Here is a 17,572-nt window from a genome sequence, read left to right on the forward strand (position 1 = left end):
TATTAATACATGCATTAATATCTACCAACTACTGGTGTGCTGACTGACTCGTCCTAGGCAGTCTACCACCACATATGAGTTTCTGACCCCCAGAAGTGAGGGCCTTTGCTCTCAGGAGGTCAGAAACAAAGCCTGTCCAAAAGAGGGCGTTTACATCCCCTCCCACAGGATGACATTCCAAGGCAGAAAGCTTCATGGAGCTCACCGCCTTTGGTATGTGAATCTGGCTAACCTAACAAGAGAGGATGCCGACCCACCACCCTTCCTTGTCTGGGACCCACTTGGCGCCTGGACAGGTGAGAAAATTAGTAGTCAGATAGCAGTGTTAACTTTCAGGCTAGTTCCACCCCTAAGGTGGGCTACCTGAAGTGAATGCGAAATTTCAGAGTCTTCCATTTTTATGATGGCAGAATAAGGAACTCTGGGACAGGGTTATGACCACTTTCCACATGAAGTGGTCATATAGGGGGTGTAGTGTGACCCAAGGTCAGTAGCCCATTGGCTACTACTTACACTCCCCTAAAACCCCTAAATCTAGTATTTAGGGGAGCCCCTGGCACCAGGAAATCAGATTATTCCGATCGGAAAGAAGAAGATGGATGTGAAGAGTCACAAGAAGCATTAATAGAAAAACCAGCAACTGACTTGGCGCCAACCCTGCCGGCCTGTCTGCTGACTTTGACAATTGCCCCAAAAGAGGACTTCTCCTGCAGCTGCTGTATTTCAGAAGCCTAGGACAAATGCCAGCACTTTGCCCAAGAACCAGGAACTCCAGTGGAACAGCGGAGCTGCTCCCCTGCATCTTGCAGGTACTAAGAAAGAACCGGGAGGTTCCAAGACCGCGAAAACCTGATGCCGGAAAGCACCACTGCACCCGAGCGGCCTTTTCTGAGCTGAAGTGGGCCATCAGTGCCAACGTGGTCCTCAGACCCTCCAGACCCGAATCCCGCCTAGGATTTCCCCGCTGTGGACTTCTCGATGCCACATGCAGCCTCTGTTTGCAGGTCTCCTCTACTGCTCCTGGTAACAAAACCCCGATACCTAACAACACCTCTGCACCCATCTTCCGTAGAGAAGAGGACCAAAGGTGTCCCCCATGTCCCCGAGCATTGTGAGGCATGAGCCTCCCTGTTGGTTCACCCTGACTGGCCTCCCAGTCCAAACCAGCATCCTCTTTTCCCAAAGACCTATCCCCATAGACTAACATTGGGCACCCGATGCTTTATTGCACCACTGCACCTGGCTGCCCTAGTGGTGCTGACCTGCTGGTGCTGCCTTGGACCTTGCCCCATACTCACCTTAAGTCCAGGAGATTTGTCTCGTAAGTCACTGTACTCTACTTTGGAAAAACAAAAGTATTTCTCTTGAAAAACGTTCTTATCTGATCGTATTGACAGGCTCCAGAAAATGTATCTGGCCAATACCCATCAGTGCCCCCGATGTAAACTGCCAGAGGCAGGTCTACTTCATATGCTATGGGAGTGCCCACATCTCGGTGAGTTCTGGGACGGGGTTAAGAAATCGATTACAGGCACCACTCATCTATCAATAGAGGGGGCGGCACTGGAATGTTTACTGGGTGTCCGGAGGCATAAGAAGTCAATAAAGGTTCAGCTACGCTTCTTGGACCTGGCGCTTATTGTTGCCAAAATTGCCATCACCATGCACTGGAAATCAGCCAGAGCTCCAACACTGCACATGTGGCATAGCGAATTGATCAGGTGGGCAGGGGCAGAGAGCGCTGCGCTGCGTAGGGAGGAGGCACACGGCCTATGGAAAAATGTGATCTCTCTACACTGGGACATGATGGTAGAAGCATGCAAGAACAACATACCGATTAGTGCCTTTGATGCTCCGCGTACTCAATAGTAAATGGAACAAAAGGAGAGTTACGTGTAGCTCAACATTACTGTTTTGTGGAACTGGCGGCGGACTCATTGCTTGTAACCACAGAAATGTGTGTGGAGAGGGACAAATACTAAGACACTGAACAATACGGTTGGAGCCTGGGAGGGGGGTGGGATCCATAGGGGTGGGATGAAGTTGAATGGGTGTTAGTTTAAATATGCCATTGGGGAATGGTAGGTCGCCTGTAATGTGGAAAATATACTATGTACGACGTTCTCTCCTTTTATTATTGCTGTTTCATGTTGAACGCTTCTTTGTGCTATGTAAAGGGATACCGAGGCATCAACTGTTCATTGTATGGATTCATATCGGATAGACGATGCATATTCTCTTACAATAATGTATACCAACTGTTGTATTAATTATGAGTCACATTGACAAAAGTAACAAAAAGAAAAAAAAACAATAAAGTTTGTTTCCCACCTGATCGTATTGATTCAGGCGCCTAAATATATATAAAGATATGTTATTTTTACAAATTGGTGTGGATCTACTTACTAAATCGTGTGCATCATGTATTGACTGTGTGTGTATTTTGCAGATGTCTAACACTCCTCTCTGATAGGCCTAAGGCTGCTAGACCACACTACCCCCAGAAGTGCACCTTGGGATTGCTAGAGCAAGTCCCTGTCCACTATTAAGGGAATACCTGAACTCTTTGCACGGTATACCTCATTTTGGTATACCATATACAGAGCCAGCTTCCTACAACCTCATTTCCTCTCTACTCAAGGTCTCACAATCAATGTCTACCCTTCTTAATATTGTTCCCCATGATCCCCTTTTCTTTCATTATCCCACCCCTTGTCTCATCTACCCGCTTGCTCTTTACAAAAACGTATTTTCTGTATTGTATCCATCCCCCCTATCTTTTGACTTTTTTCTTGTTTCCTCCACTCCTTATAGCCTGTGCTGTTCACATTATTTTCTGAATTCATCCCTCAATGTTCTTTGCAGAGAGTGAGACAAAGAAACAATTTCACATTTTGCATTGTAGTGGCACTATTTTTGAGACCATTAACAAATGGCAGCTGTTATCGTTACTAAAACATAATATCCCTTTTATCCAAGCTTCAAGTTTGTAACGACTGCTGTGTTTTATAAGCCCTTATTGTCCAGTGACCCATAAACCTCATAGGTTATCTGGGGCTGTGTGTGAGTTCAAAACAACGTTTCCATCTGTAAAATTCATTTCTGTGGTTCGCTGTTGCTTGCACAGTACTATTGTTCCTGTGAATGCTCCAGGCCAATTAATGTACAGCTTTTGTCTCCATTACTTCAGATGTAAAGTTATTCCATACATTCATTCCATTCTGTGCCTCTAACCCTGCTCCAGTTTCTAACTTTGAGCCCTGGGGATGATTGCCCAATGAGAAATGTATGCCTCCAAAGATATATTTATTCTCTTGAGGACTTGTCTCTCTCATACCCTCTCACACATCCCCCTTCCCACAGTGCACACGTTTAGATTATTGAGCATCTCGTAGCAACTGTGCTTTCAAGCATGCATCATGTTTGTCCCCAGTATGTATCCTTATGTTTATCCTTTCTATTACAATCGGATACTTCAGATGGCCCAGGCTCTAGAAAAGATTTAGAGGTGGGTGTAGTTAACTCTCTGATTCCGTATGATAAGAGGGAATTTGTTTCGAATGAGTAAAACAAAACGTTAGTCTGATATCCAACAGAAGTAAAACAAAATATATATTTTAAAATGTTGGTATTGTTGCTGTGATTAAAATTTTTAGAACCCACTAATTCAAGTTTTTGACAAGATGTATTTTTCCCGGATTTACCCTACACTAGAAGCAACAATGGTCGAGTGTCTCCTTGCGACATACAGCTGCGGACACGACTGCACTGACCATACTAGCAGAGCAGTACATGTCAACTGAGGGGGCAGACTCCTGCGTAGCACTTTTCAACTTTAGGAGCAATGGCCCAATTACATTGAGTAAGACAGGGTGGTACACAGAGCCCGGTGGTGGACTGAAATTTCCCAGTGAATTAGACTAACCTTTTGTGTTGTCTTGTATTTTTTCCACATGTTCACTTGTGGTGAAATTAGCAAATGTCGACGCAAGCCATCTATAAATCACCTCTAAACAATTCTTGCTCTAATTTACCAAAAAGAATATTAGATAAACGAATGTAGGTGTGTAATATAGGTCCGATTCATCTGTACAAAACTTTAACAGGACATAGTAGCCATAACACTATACACACACACAACACAGCACAAGTATGACAAATTATTGGGCATCGCTCGTCTCACAAAGTTCACATTTCCAATTACACAACACAAGTATAACATCCCTCCAGCAGAACATGCATGCACACCCAGCACAGCACAAAAGTGCCACATGGTTGGTTTTCACGAGTCGCACAACACCTTGCATCTTTAGCTGCGAGTTACATGCAAAATATCCATTCACTAATAGATGGACAGAACACTGCGAATGAACCCTCCCCCCAAAAGATATGTCAGTTACCTGTATATCAACTTGCTTACAACCACACACCAAACTGTGCCAAATCTACAACAAAACACCTCCATACAGAACTCCCAACATACATCCAACACAGCCGACATTTGGAATGGTTACTTAGCTGTAGGAGTAGGTTTGCAGCTTGAAGGCTTTCTGCATTCAAATGCTGTGCATTCAATCCGCCATCTATTGGTTGGGTCAGTAGTTGTCTCTATTTTCTCTTCATTTTGTATGTTGAGCTAGACAGCGCATGCACTGTCTCTTTGAGACCTGCTGAATTTAGTCTGTGAGCTTCAAGTGCACCCCATGTCTTGCCATTGCTACTCATTTGTCTATGTCAGTGTCCTTTAAAAATCCCTGCTCGCTAGTTTTTTTTGGGTGCTGGAATCTTTGTTGCCCATTTGGTGATCTGTCCCTCCTCTTAGAAATACAGATGTATGCTCAGATTGCTCTCTTGCGTGTTCCCCATCTTTAGATAATTTTCTCTGGCGTCCTTGAGTATTTAGCTTCCTTCGGGTTGTTATAAGAAAAACATTGTCCAGTCCTCCCAACTGCAAACACCGACCTCAAAACGAATGTGGGAGAGTTGCATCTGAATCCAGAAAGTCTTCAAGCTGCAAAATTACTTCTACAGGTAAGTAACCATTTCATTTTGCAGCATGAATCTTTCTGGATTCATATGATGTGATAGTGATGGATGGGTAGAGAACACGTTTGTGTTTGCTAATAGGTGTTTTAAGTTCTTTTTGTCCCATCTGTACTTCCTGGTTTGCTTGCATGTCCACACTGTAATGTTTTGTATAGTTGTGTGTACGGAAGACCATGTAGCTGCCGCACAGATGACGTCGACTGACAAAATGGCTAACAAGGCGAGTGATACGCCGTTTTCCCTCGTGGAGTGCACCCTTAGCTTTTCGTCAACCATCACACCAGCTGCTGTGTGGCAGATTTGTATCGTCTGGACTAACCATTTTACTATAGTTCCTTTAGTCGCTGGTAACCGTTTGGTTGCTGGGTGTGGGAAGTTGGCCTGATGTATGATGTCACTAGTTATAGTGTACACCTTATATCAGTCCAAATACCCTTATGGTGATTGGTTGTAAAGTCAACCTTATAGACCAGCTATCCTAGTGGTAGCATGGACAAGAGCAGTCTTAGGCTAAACTCTGAATGGCATGTGAAGCCAGCTGTGATACCATATATAATCCCTTGAATACCAAATGAAAGGACACCACAACAGATATATATATAAAATAAAGTGTATTTATTCTAAGCAAACCCTCAGCACTCTTTATGAGTTTAGAGGTAAGTACAACACAGTCTTATTAATGCATACAGTAAGTCACACAGGTAAGTAATACAGTTAGGCCCTAGGGGCCACGCAAACCATATACTAAATAAGTGGTATAAGAACCACTGTCACGGAAATAGAATAGGCCTAGGCCTAGGGAATCGCTGGGGCTACACTACACTAGCGTTAGTTAGGGAGTGGGAGGCCCACGGGATTCGTGTGCAGAGTGGAAACACTCACGCGTAATGCGTAAAAGTCAATAGCAATGTTACAGTTTAGAAATAGATAGATTTAGGACACTTCCGGAGTAGCTAGGAAGTTGAGACTTGAAAACTAGACACTAGGATAGTCACTATCCTGATGAGCACCGGAGTACCCAAGTTACCTAGCCCACAGGCTGCGGGTGCATAGGGGTGAAGATGCGTCGTTTTCGTCGTCGACTCCTATGGATGCCTGAAGAAAGATGCTGACAGGCAGTCAGGGGAGAGTGTCCGGTGGATCCCAAGCCTGGGATCAAGAAGAGAAGAAACCTGCAAGCAGAGGGGACAGAGTCAAGGTCACTAGCCAGTGACCACGTGGAACCAGGAAGGAACCAGGCGATGTCGTGAAGAGTTGCAGGTGAAGGTGAAGCTTGTCGCTGCAGCCAGGAGGACCAGGAAGCGTCGAGGACGACCAGGACCAGGAGGCGAGCTGTCCCACGAAGGCTCTTGCTGTCGGCGGCGTCGAAGTTGGACTAGGACTCACCAAGCCTTGGCAAGCGGAACCCACGAAGAACAAGGGACTTGCTTCTGGTGCAGACCAGGAAGGTCTGGGGTGCTTCTTCTTTGCAGAGAAGCGGGAGCCAGTCTGGAGGAGCCAAACCAGCGCAGAAGATTTTAGGGAGCGTCGTCACAAAGGCCACTAGCCAGCGGGCAAGCAACCGGACAGACGCGGCAAGCAGGAAAATGCTGAAGGGCCCCACGCAGGACTCGTGGAGTGTGGGGGGCTGGTCTTCGGTGCAGATGGTGCTTGGGGTTGGGGCTTCTCAATCCCCGGTGCACAACTTCGAGGGTACCTCAGAAGCTGCGCTGTAAGTTACTAGCCACTTTTCCCAGGTAGCCGGTCCCACGTCGCTCGTCGCCTCCACGGATCTCAGCTCTGCTGCAGATGTGGATGAGGGTCGGAGAAGTCTGGAAATCAAGGCTCTGGTCGGGCTCTGCAGTCGGTTCCTCGTCGAACGTTTCACAAAGCAAAGGGTAGTCACTTGATGGTGCCTGTTTGCACAGGGTAGCCACTCCTTGGCTACAAGGGAGATTCTTCAGTCTTCTTCTTTCGTCGAATGTCGAAGGTCCAGAGTTTCTGTTCAGTTTTGCAGGTTCAGGATAATCTAAAGTCTTGAGGCCCAACTCCCACTCTTATACTAATCTGGGGGGCTGGGATACCTGCTAGGTCACGCCTTATGGGTGGGACCTGGGAGGGGGTGGTTACACCCACTTCCCTTTGTCCAGTTTCGCGCCAGAGCTGGGGCTGGAGTGCCCCAGCGCCGGTTTGAACTGGACTATGCAAGGAACACCTTGTGTGCCCCAGGCATGTCTCATTCCTTTCAGCCCACCCTGCCCCAATACACTAAAGGCTGTCTGGGGAGGTGCTAGCACCTCCCCAAGCAGGAAACCTATTGTCCAGGCCTCCCTGGCTGGGATCCCTCCCAGCAGCAGGAGGTCAGACTTGTGTCGTGGCAGCAGCATCCATTTTGTGATGCTGAGGCTTTGGTCAGAGGCTAACAGTTGAAGTATGATTTTAACATGTCTTTCCCCCTAGAAGGGGGGAATAATATTCTCATGTCCAGAAATGGCATGGGGGTATTATTCCCGAGTGTTAGACACCTTACACGACATGCTTTGATAAAGCCAAACCATAGTTACCATAACCGTCTAAGATTATAAGGCACTTTAAGAGTATATGGTAGGCTATATCATAGAACAGCTATAAGGACATGGTTCCGAAAGCTGCAGACAGGCTCAGCTCATGCTAGAGCACCATCTCACATGTTACCAAGCACTCTGCCTCCAGGATTGTCAAGGCCTGCCATAGGAGTGACTGATAGGTACACATGTGTCTATATGTAAGTTAGGTATAGGAATACTACACCTAAGCAAGGGGTGATTACACGACCTTGCCCCAGCTGAGTGATCAGCCAGTTGTGTCAAAATGGAAGGCCAGGCCAGGGGTGGCACAATACATGCTGCAGCCCCTGGTAGGCCTAGGGTACACCTATGCCCTGGGTACCTAGGGTACACTGTACAGGGGCCAATAAGGTGATCCTATCCAAATGGGTTATGCACCTAAAGTACATAGTAGTAATTTAGAGAGAGAACAGCAGGGCTGTGGGTCTGATTAGCAGGCCCACAGCCACATCTAAGTCGTAAACCAGTAAAGCAAAAGCAAAAAGTGGGGGTGAACATAGAAAGCAGACCCTACTCTCCTACACAACCCCCCCCCAAACTTAGGGACATTAAACTAACCTTGACCAGTTGAGTCTTCATGTTCTAAGTGGAAATATCTGGAGAGTCCATCTGCATTGGCATGGTCAGTCCCAGGTCTATGTTCCACTGTGAAGTCCATCCCCTGTAGGGAAATGGACCACCTAAGAAGTTTGGGATTTTCACCCTTCATCTGATTTAGCCACAAGAGGGGCTTATGGTCTGTCTGAATCTTGAAGTGAGTGCCAAACAAGTATGGCCTCAGCTTCTTCAGGGCCCAAACCACAGCAAAGGCCTCCCTCTCAATAGCTGACCAACGTTTCTCTCTAGGGGTCAGCCTTCTACTTATAAAAGCAATGGGCTGGTCTTGACCATCTACATTCAGTTGTGAAAGAACAGCTCCCACACCTAACTCAGAAGCATCTGTCTGGACAATGAACTCTTTGGAGTAGTCTGGACTTTTCAGAATAGGTGCACTGCACATGGCCTGCTTCAGGTCATCAAATGCTTTTTGACAGCTTGCTGTCCACTGAACTTTCTTTGGCATCTTCTTGGAGGTCAAGTCATTAAGTGGTGTCACTATGGACCCATAGTTCTTAACAAACTTTCTGTAGTACCCAGACAGGCCCAAGAAAGCTCTGACCTGAGTCTGGGTAGTTGGAGGAGCCCAGTCCTTTATGGTCTGGATCTTGCTCTCCAGTGGTTGAACCTGACCCCCACCAACTAGGTGGCCCAGGTATACAACCTTGCTCTGCCCTATCTGGCACTTAGTGGCCTTGATAGTGAGGCCTGCCTTTTGCAGGGCCTCTAAAACATTCCTCAGGTGGACCAGGTGATCCTCCCAGGTGGAGCTAAAGACAGCAATATCATCAAGATAAGCTGCACAATAATCATCCAACCCAGTAAGGACTTGATTCACCAGCCTTTGGAAAGTGGCAGGTGCATTCTTCAAACCAAAGGGCATTACCACAAATTGATAATGTCCTCCTGGGGTCGAGAAAGCAGTTTTGGCCTTTGCACTCTCAGCTAGTCTGATTTGCCAGTAGCCTGCTGTTAGGTCAAATGTGCTCAAAAACTTAGCAGCTGCCAGTCTGTCAATGAGCTCATCTGCCCTAGGTATTGGGTGGGCATCTGTCCTAGTGACAGCATTGAGACCTCTGTAATCCACGCAAAACCTCATCTCTCTCTTACCATCTTGGGTGTGAGGTTTTGGCACAAGGACTACAGGACTAGCCCAAGGGCTCTCTGAAGGTTCAATGACTCCCAGCTCCAACATCTTTTGTACCTCAACTTTTATGCAGTCCCTGACATGGTCAGGTTGCCTGTAGATTTTACTCTTCACAGGCAGACTGTCACCAGTGTCCACCTCATGGGTGCACCAGTTTGTCTGACTTGGGGTCAGAGAGAACATATGTCTGTAGGCCTGCAGAACTTGTCTGCAGTCCTGTTGCTGATGGACAGTGAGGCTGTCAGAAAAGACCACACCATCAACTGAGCCATCATCAGGGTTCTGAGTCAACAGGTCTGGGAGAGGGTCACTCTCTTCCTCCTGCCCCTCATCTGTAGCCATGAGTAGCCCCATGTCTGCCCTGTCAACATATGCCTTCAATCTGTTGACATGAAGCACCCTGTGGGGGCTTCTGGGAGTCCCAAGGTCCACCAAGTAGGTGACTTCTCCCTTTTTCTCAACAATAGTGTGGGGTCCAGACCATTTGTCTTGGAGTGCTGCTGGGGCCACTGGCTCCAACACCCACACTTTCTGTCCTGGCTGGTAAACAGTCAGTACAGCCTTTTGGTCATGCCAAGCTTTTTGGAGTTCTTGGCTTGCCTCAAGGTTTTTAGAAGCCTTCTTCATATACTCTGCCATCCTGGAGCGGAGACCAAGTACATAATCCACTATGTCTAGTTTGGGTTGTCTGAGAGGTCTCTCCCATCCTTCCTTCACCAAACACAGGGGTCCTCTTACAGGATGCCCAAACAAAAGCTCAAAAGGGCTGTAGCCAACCCCCTTTTGTGGGACCTCCCTGTAAGCAAACAGAAGGCAGGGTAAAAGGATGTCCCATCTTCGCCTAAGCTTGTCTGGTAATCCTTTTATCATTCCCTTTAGGGTCTTGTTGAATCTCTCAACAAGCCCATTGCACTGTGGGTGATAGGGTGTGGTGAACTTATAGTTAACACCACACTCCTTCCACATTGCAGTCAAGTATCCTGACATAAAGTTGGCACCTCTGTCAGAAATGACCTCCTTTGGAAAGCCCACTCTGGAGAATACTCCAAGCAGGGCCCTTGCCACAACAGGAGCTGTTGTGGTCCTCAGGGGAATTGCTTCTGGGTACCTGGTGGCATGGTCCACTATCACCAGTATGAATCTGTGCCCAGATGCTGTTTGTGGGTCCATTGGTCCTACAATATCTATGCCCACTCTTTCAAAGGGGACCCCCACCACAGGTAGTGGTATGAGGGGGGCCTTTGTGGTGCCACCTGATTTGCCACTGGCTTGGCAGGTGACACAGGAGCGACAAAACTCCTTAGTATCTTCTGACATATGGGGCCAGTGAAAGTGAGGGACAAGCCTGTCCCAAGTCTTGTTCTGGCCTAAATGTCCTGCAAGGGGAATATCATGGGCCAAGGTTAGAAGGAAGCCTCTGAACTTCAGTGGTATGACCAACCTCCTGGATGCACCAGGCTTGGGGTCTCTAGCCTCTGAGTACAGTAGCCCTTCATCCCAATACACTCTATGGGTACCTTGAGCATTCCCTGCAGCCTCAGCAGCAGCCAGCTGTCTGAGGGGTTCAAGAGAGGGGCAGTCTAATTGAGCCTGCCTCAGATCTGCCCTGGAAGGTCCCCCTGTCCCAAGAAACTCAACCTGATCAGGTTCAAGTTCTTCTAGGACAGTTCCTTCAGGGCTCTCAGAACCATCCTCCTGGGAGGGCTGATCCACCACCTGAGGCAGGGGGGAAGGCACAGCCTTAACCCTACTGCTCTTTCTCTTGGATTGTGACTGGTCCATAGTTTCAGGATCCAGCACTTGTTCAGTGTTGCACTTTTTGGCCTGTGACCTGGTCACAGCAAGGACATGTGCATCTATCCCCAGCATTTCTGCATGGGTCCTATACTCCACTTCAGACCAAACTGAAGTTTCAAGATCATTGCCCAGTAAACACTCTACAGGAAGGTCTGAACTAACAACAACTTTCTTGAGGCCAGTTACCCCTCCCCAGGAGAAGTTAACAATAGCCACACTATGGGAGGTAGTGGCATTGCTAGCGTTGGTCACTAGGTAATTCTCACCTAGTATGATCTGTCCAGGGTCCACAAAAGCAGGTGTCACCATTGTGACACTAGCCCCAGTGTCCCTGTAGGCCTGAGCCATTCTTTGGTTGATAAAAGGTGTCTGTCTGTACTTGCCCAGGTTACTGGGGCCTACAGTAGAGGACAAAGCTAAGTCCCCATCACAGATCAGGACAGCCTGAGTAGGCACTCTGACTAGGCCAGAATCCTCCTCAGTTCCCAGGGTTAACCCTACTACACCCTTTTGCTGGGAACCACCACTTACAGCTGAACTAGGGGGTACAGTTGCCTTAGGGGCAATGGTGGCTGGGGGCTTATCCTTTTTGGTGCACTCACTAAACCAATGTGAGGTAGACTTACAATAGTTGCACCATGGTTTCTTTTGGCCTTCTTTCTTCTTATCCTTTTTGGAACCACCCTCCCCCTGAGCCTTTTGGGGGCCTGGTGAAGACTTCTGGTCTTTTTGTTTCTGCTCATTACCCTTCTGGTCTGCCTTTTTCTGATCACCGCCCTGGTTCTGGTTTTTCTGCTTAACTCTAGTCCTGACCCATCTATCTGCCTTCTTTCCCAATTCTTGGGGAGAAGTCAGATCAGAATCAATCAGGTGTTGATGCAATAGCTGGTTTGGACAGTTGTTAAGTATTTGTTCTCTCATGATCAAATTATACAATCCTGTATAGTCCTTAACCTTACTTCCCAATAGCCAGCCTTCCAGAGCCTTAGTGGCACAATCTACAAAGTCAGTCCAGTCCTGAGTCTGTGTCTTCTGGGTATCCCTGAACAACAACCTGTATTGTTCAGTGGTTAGGCCAAACCCATCAATCAGAGCACTCTTCAGGACAGTGTAATTATCTGCATCCTCATCACTAACTGTGAGGAGCTTGTCTCTTCCTTTCTCAGAGAAGGAGAGCCACAAGATAGCTGCCCACTGACTTTGGGGTACCTGCTGTACTTTGCAAGCTCTCTCCAAAGCAGTTATCCATTTGTGGATGTCATCCCCACACTTGTAGGGAGGGACAATCTTGCTCAGGTTTCTATTATCATAGTGCCTGTCTCTATCTCTAGGAATGTTGCTGCCACCAGTGGGTTCTAACCCACTTAACTTTTGTTCTCTAGCCAGAGCAAGCTTCTCTTTGGCAAGGGCAAGTTCTTCCCTCTGAATCCTCAGATTAGCCTCCCTCATTCTGGCTGCATGCTCCTTTCTCTCAGGTGAAGTCATTCCCCTGTGAGAGGAAGCATTAGAGGTGTTAGAGACATGGGAGTGGATGGATTCCCTTGAAGGGGATCTGTCCCTCCTGCTTCTCTGTGAATGTCTACTTGTGGGTCTGTATGGGGGGACCCCATGCAAACTCCCATGTAAACTTAAGTTAGCCTGGCTAAGTCTCCTTACTTGGCTCTGGCTGTCTACCTCCCCATCTGAAGGCCCATCTGACTCCTCTGTGGTGGGTAGACCCTCCTCTGCGCCTAGGGCACCTTCCTGTGATGCCCTCTGAGCATCATACTCCTCTAGGAGTTGTCTTAACTGAAGGAGGGTAGGGTTTGCACCCTGTTTTATTCCTCTGGAGGTACACAATTGTCTCATCTCCTGGAATGTTAAGGTATCATACCTAGAGGGGGTCTTCTGCAGACCTGCCCCTCCTGAGAGAGCATCTACTTGATCTCCTCCCAGAGGCATGATCTAGTGAGGGTGTGGTGTGTGCACCTACCTACACTAGTTGTATCTACTAAACCTTTCTAGTAGTTGTAGTCAGGGTGTGTTATTCCCTTCAACCTACAACTACAAAGTCCAGTAGGACTTAAGTATAATAATCTATGTTATATGTACCTAGACAATATCTGTGTGATCTTTCAATTTAGTATCTCAAGATTACAATGGTATTACAACAGCAAGCTCAGATCCCAACCGCTGCTCACCAATGTGGGAAGTTGGCCTGATGTATGATGTCACTAGTTATAGTGTACACCTTATATCAGTCCAAATACCCTTATGGTGATTGGTTGTAAAGTCAACCTTATAGACCAGCTATCCTAGTGGTAGCATGGACAAGAGCAGTCTTAGGCTAAACTCTGAATGGCATGTGAAGCCAGCTGTGATACCATATATAATCCCTTGAATACCAAATGAAAGGACACCACAACAGATATATATATAAAATAAAGTGTATTTATTCTAAGCAAACCCTCAGCACTCTTTATGAGTTTAGAGGTAAGTACAACACAGTCTTATTAATGCATACAGTAAGTCACACAGGTAAGTAATACAGTTAGGCCCTAGGGGCCACGCAAACCATATACTAAATAAGTGGTATAAGAACCACTGTCACGGAAATAGAATAGGCCTAGGCCTAGGGAATCGCTGGGGCTACACTACACTAGCGTTAGTTAGGGAGTGGGAGGCCCACGGGATTCGTGTGCAGAGTGGAAACACTCACGCGTAATGCGTAAAAGTCAATAGCAATGTTACAGTTTAGAAATAGATAGATTTAGGACACTTCCGGAGTAGCTAGGAAGTTGAGACTTGAAAACTAGACACTAGGATAGTCACTATCCTGATGAGCACCGGAGTACCCAAGTTACCTAGCCCACAGGCTGCGGGTGCATAGGGGTGAAGATGCGTCGTTTTCGTCGTCGACTCCTATGGATGCCTGAAGAAAGATGCTGACAGGCAGTCAGGGGAGAGTGTCCGGTGGATCCCAAGCCTGGGATCAAGAAGAGAAGAAACCTGCAAGCAGAGGGGACAGAGTCAAGGTCACTAGCCAGTGACCACGTGGAACCAGGAAGGAACCAGGCGATGTCGTGAAGAGTTGCAGGTGAAGGTGAAGCTTGTCGCTGCAGCCAGGAGGACCAGGAAGCGTCGAGGACGACCAGGACCAGGAGGCGAGCTGTCCCACGAAGGCTCTTGCTGTCGGCGGCGTCGAAGTTGGACTAGGACTCACCAAGCCTTGGCAAGCGGAACCCACGAAGAACAAGGGACTTGCTTCTGGTGCAGACCAGGAAGGTCTGGGGTGCTTCTTCTTTGCAGAGAAGCGGGAGCCAGTCTGGAGGAGCCAAACCAGCGCAGAAGATTTTAGGGAGCGTCGTCACAAAGGCCACTAGCCAGCGGGCAAGCAACCGGACAGACGCGGCAAGCAGGAAAATGCTGAAGGGCCCCACGCAGGACTCGTGGAGTGTGGGGGGCTGGTCTTCGGTGCAGATGGTGCTTGGGGTTGGGGCTTCTCAATCCCCGGTGCACAACTTCGAGGGTACCTCAGAAGCTGCGCTGTAAGTTACTAGCCACTTTTCCCAGGTAGCCGGTCCCACGTCGCTCGTCGCCTCCACGGATCTCAGCTCTGCTGCAGATGTGGATGAGGGTCGGAGAAGTCTGGAAATCAAGGCTCTGGTCGGGCTCTGCAGTCGGTTCCTCGTCGAACGTTTCACAAAGCAAAGGGTAGTCACTTGATGGTGCCTGTTTGCACAGGGTAGCCACTCCTTGGCTACAAGGGAGATTCTTCAGTCTTCTTCTTTCGTCGAATGTCGAAGGTCCAGAGTTTCTGTTCAGTTTTGCAGGTTCAGGATAATCTAAAGTCTTGAGGCCCAACTCCCACTCTTATACTAATCTGGGGGGCTGGGATACCTGCTAGGTCACGCCTTATGGGTGGGACCTGGGAGGGGGTGGTTACACCCACTTCCCTTTGTCCAGTTTCGCGCCAGAGCTGGGGCTGGAGTGCCCCAGCGCCGGTTTGAACTGGACTATGCAAGGAACACCTTGTGTGCCCCAGGCATGTCTCATTCCTTTCAGCCCACCCTGCCCCAATACACTAAAGGCTGTCTGGGGAGGTGCTAGCACCTCCCCAAGCAGGAAACCTATTGTCCAGGCCTCCCTGGCTGGGATCCCTCCCAGCAGCAGGAGGTCAGACTTGTGTCGTGGCAGCAGCATCCATTTTGTGATGCTGAGGCTTTGGTCAGAGGCTAACAGTTGAAGTATGATTTTAACATGTCTTTCCCCCTAGAAGGGGGGAATAATATTCTCATGTCCAGAAATGGCATGGGGGTATTATTCCCGAGTGTTAGACACCTTACACGACATGCTTTGATAAAGCCAAACCATAGTTACCATAACCGTCTAAGATTATAAGGCACTTTAAGAGTATATGGTAGGCTATATCATAGAACAGCTATAAGGACATGGTTCCGAAAGCTGCAGACAGGCTCAGCTCATGCTAGAGCACCATCTCACATGTTACCAAGCACTCTGCCTCCAGGATTGTCAAGGCCTGCCATAGGAGTGACTGATAGGTACACATGTGTCTATATGTAAGTTAGGTATAGGAATACTACACCTAAGCAAGGGGTGATTACACGACCTTGCCCCAGCTGAGTGATCAGCCAGTTGTGTCAAAATGGAAGGCCAGGCCAGGGGTGGCACAATACATGCTGCAGCCCCTGGTAGGCCTAGGGTACACCTATGCCCTGGGTACCTAGGGTACACTGTACAGGGGCCAATAAGGTGATCCTATCCAAATGGGTTATGCACCTAAAGTACATAGTAGTAATTTAGAGAGAGAACAGCAGGGCTGTGGGTCTGATTAGCAGGCCCACAGCCACATCTAAGTCGTAAACCAGTAAAGCAAAAGCAAAAAGTGGGGGTGAACATAGAAAGCAGACCCTACTCTCCTACACTGGGTATAAGAGATGAAGTACTTATTGGTCTTTGTGAAGGCTTTGGTTTTACTGTATGTAGTGCATCACTACTCTTCTGTATAGGGCACGTTCTGCTCATCATTTTGGATGCTGGAAGAAACCTTGTAGCTGTATTGTTTAGTTAACATGGAAGTGTGATACAACCTTGTGTAGGAACTTGGGGTTAGTTCTTATCACTATACTGATTTTGTGAATTTGGATGTATGGTTCCTGCACAGTTAGTGCCTGTAGCTTGCTCACCTTGCGTAGTGATGTTATCACAAATAGGAAAGCGGTCTTCCAAGTTAGAAATTGTAATCCAGTGTTGCGTATCAGTTAAAAATGCAGCTTCATCAGCTTTCAAAATACTACATTAAAGTTCCATGGGGGGGTGGGCGCTGCTCTGGGTAGCGTTATTCACTTTACCCCTTCCAAAAATCTTTAGACCCCTGCTGTTTGGAAGAAACTCCTTATTACACCACTTGCATATGCTACAATGGCCACTAGGTGTACCTTTAGTTTGTCATACGAGAGTCCCTCAACCAGCAAATGAATGAGATATTTTAAGAGTGTGATGTCCTCAGTTGTACTTAGCACCCACTCATTCCTGACGCACTACTTTCTAAAATTCTTCCATTTCTTGGAGTAACACTTTCATGCTGTCAGTCTTCTAGCTTCCTTGAGCACTTTCATTGTTTTTTTGGGCTACTGTAAGTGACCAAATTCTATTTTCGCAGTCGCATGCTGCCAAGCTGAGTGTCCACAGTTCTGCGCGGAAAGCTTTGGCTACGCCGCATGGTTAGGATGTCCCGTTGTGTTGGTAGCGGCATCACATTTCTGTGCGCCAGCTCCACCAGGTTGGAGGATCATGGCTGTCTGGCCCATTGTGGTGCAATGAGGATCAGGGTCATGTTTGCTTGCTTGAACCTCTCTATTACCAGGGATATTACGGTAAGTTAATTGGTGGAAATGTGTATACACATTCTCCTGATCATTCTGTTTATAGCGCGTTGCCCGGGGATTTGCTGTTTGGGTACCTTGATGTAAAGTCTTGGCATTTTAGGTTCTTCTGTGTCGTGACTAAGTCCACTTGTGGTGTTACCCATCTGTTGAAGATTCTTTGCAGTACCTTTTAGTTTAGCTCCCACTCGTGGGACGTGCTGTTCTACCTGCTTACTCTGCCAACTTCTGTATTGTCCACCCCTGACATCTGGATTGCCACTAGCAGTATATTCCTCTATAATGTCCACATCTATATCTCCTGTGTAAGGTAGATGGTTTGTGTTATCTTGTCCCTCCTCGTTTGCGGAGGTAGAACAGGGCCATTGTATTGTCTATTTGTATCTGTTATACTTTCCCCTTGAATTGTTATTGGAAGGCTTTCTAGGCTAGGAGCAATGTCTTGAGTTCCAGGATGTTTATGTGTTTTAATGTGTCCTCCTGGCTCTACAGGCCCCTGATGAGGAGATTGTTCA

The sequence above is a fragment of the Triturus cristatus genome, chromosome 3_2, assembly GCF_964204655.1.
Source record: "Triturus cristatus chromosome 3_2, aTriCri1.1, whole genome shotgun sequence".
NCBI classification, from domain to species: domain Eukaryota; kingdom Metazoa; phylum Chordata; class Amphibia; order Caudata; family Salamandridae; genus Triturus; species Triturus cristatus.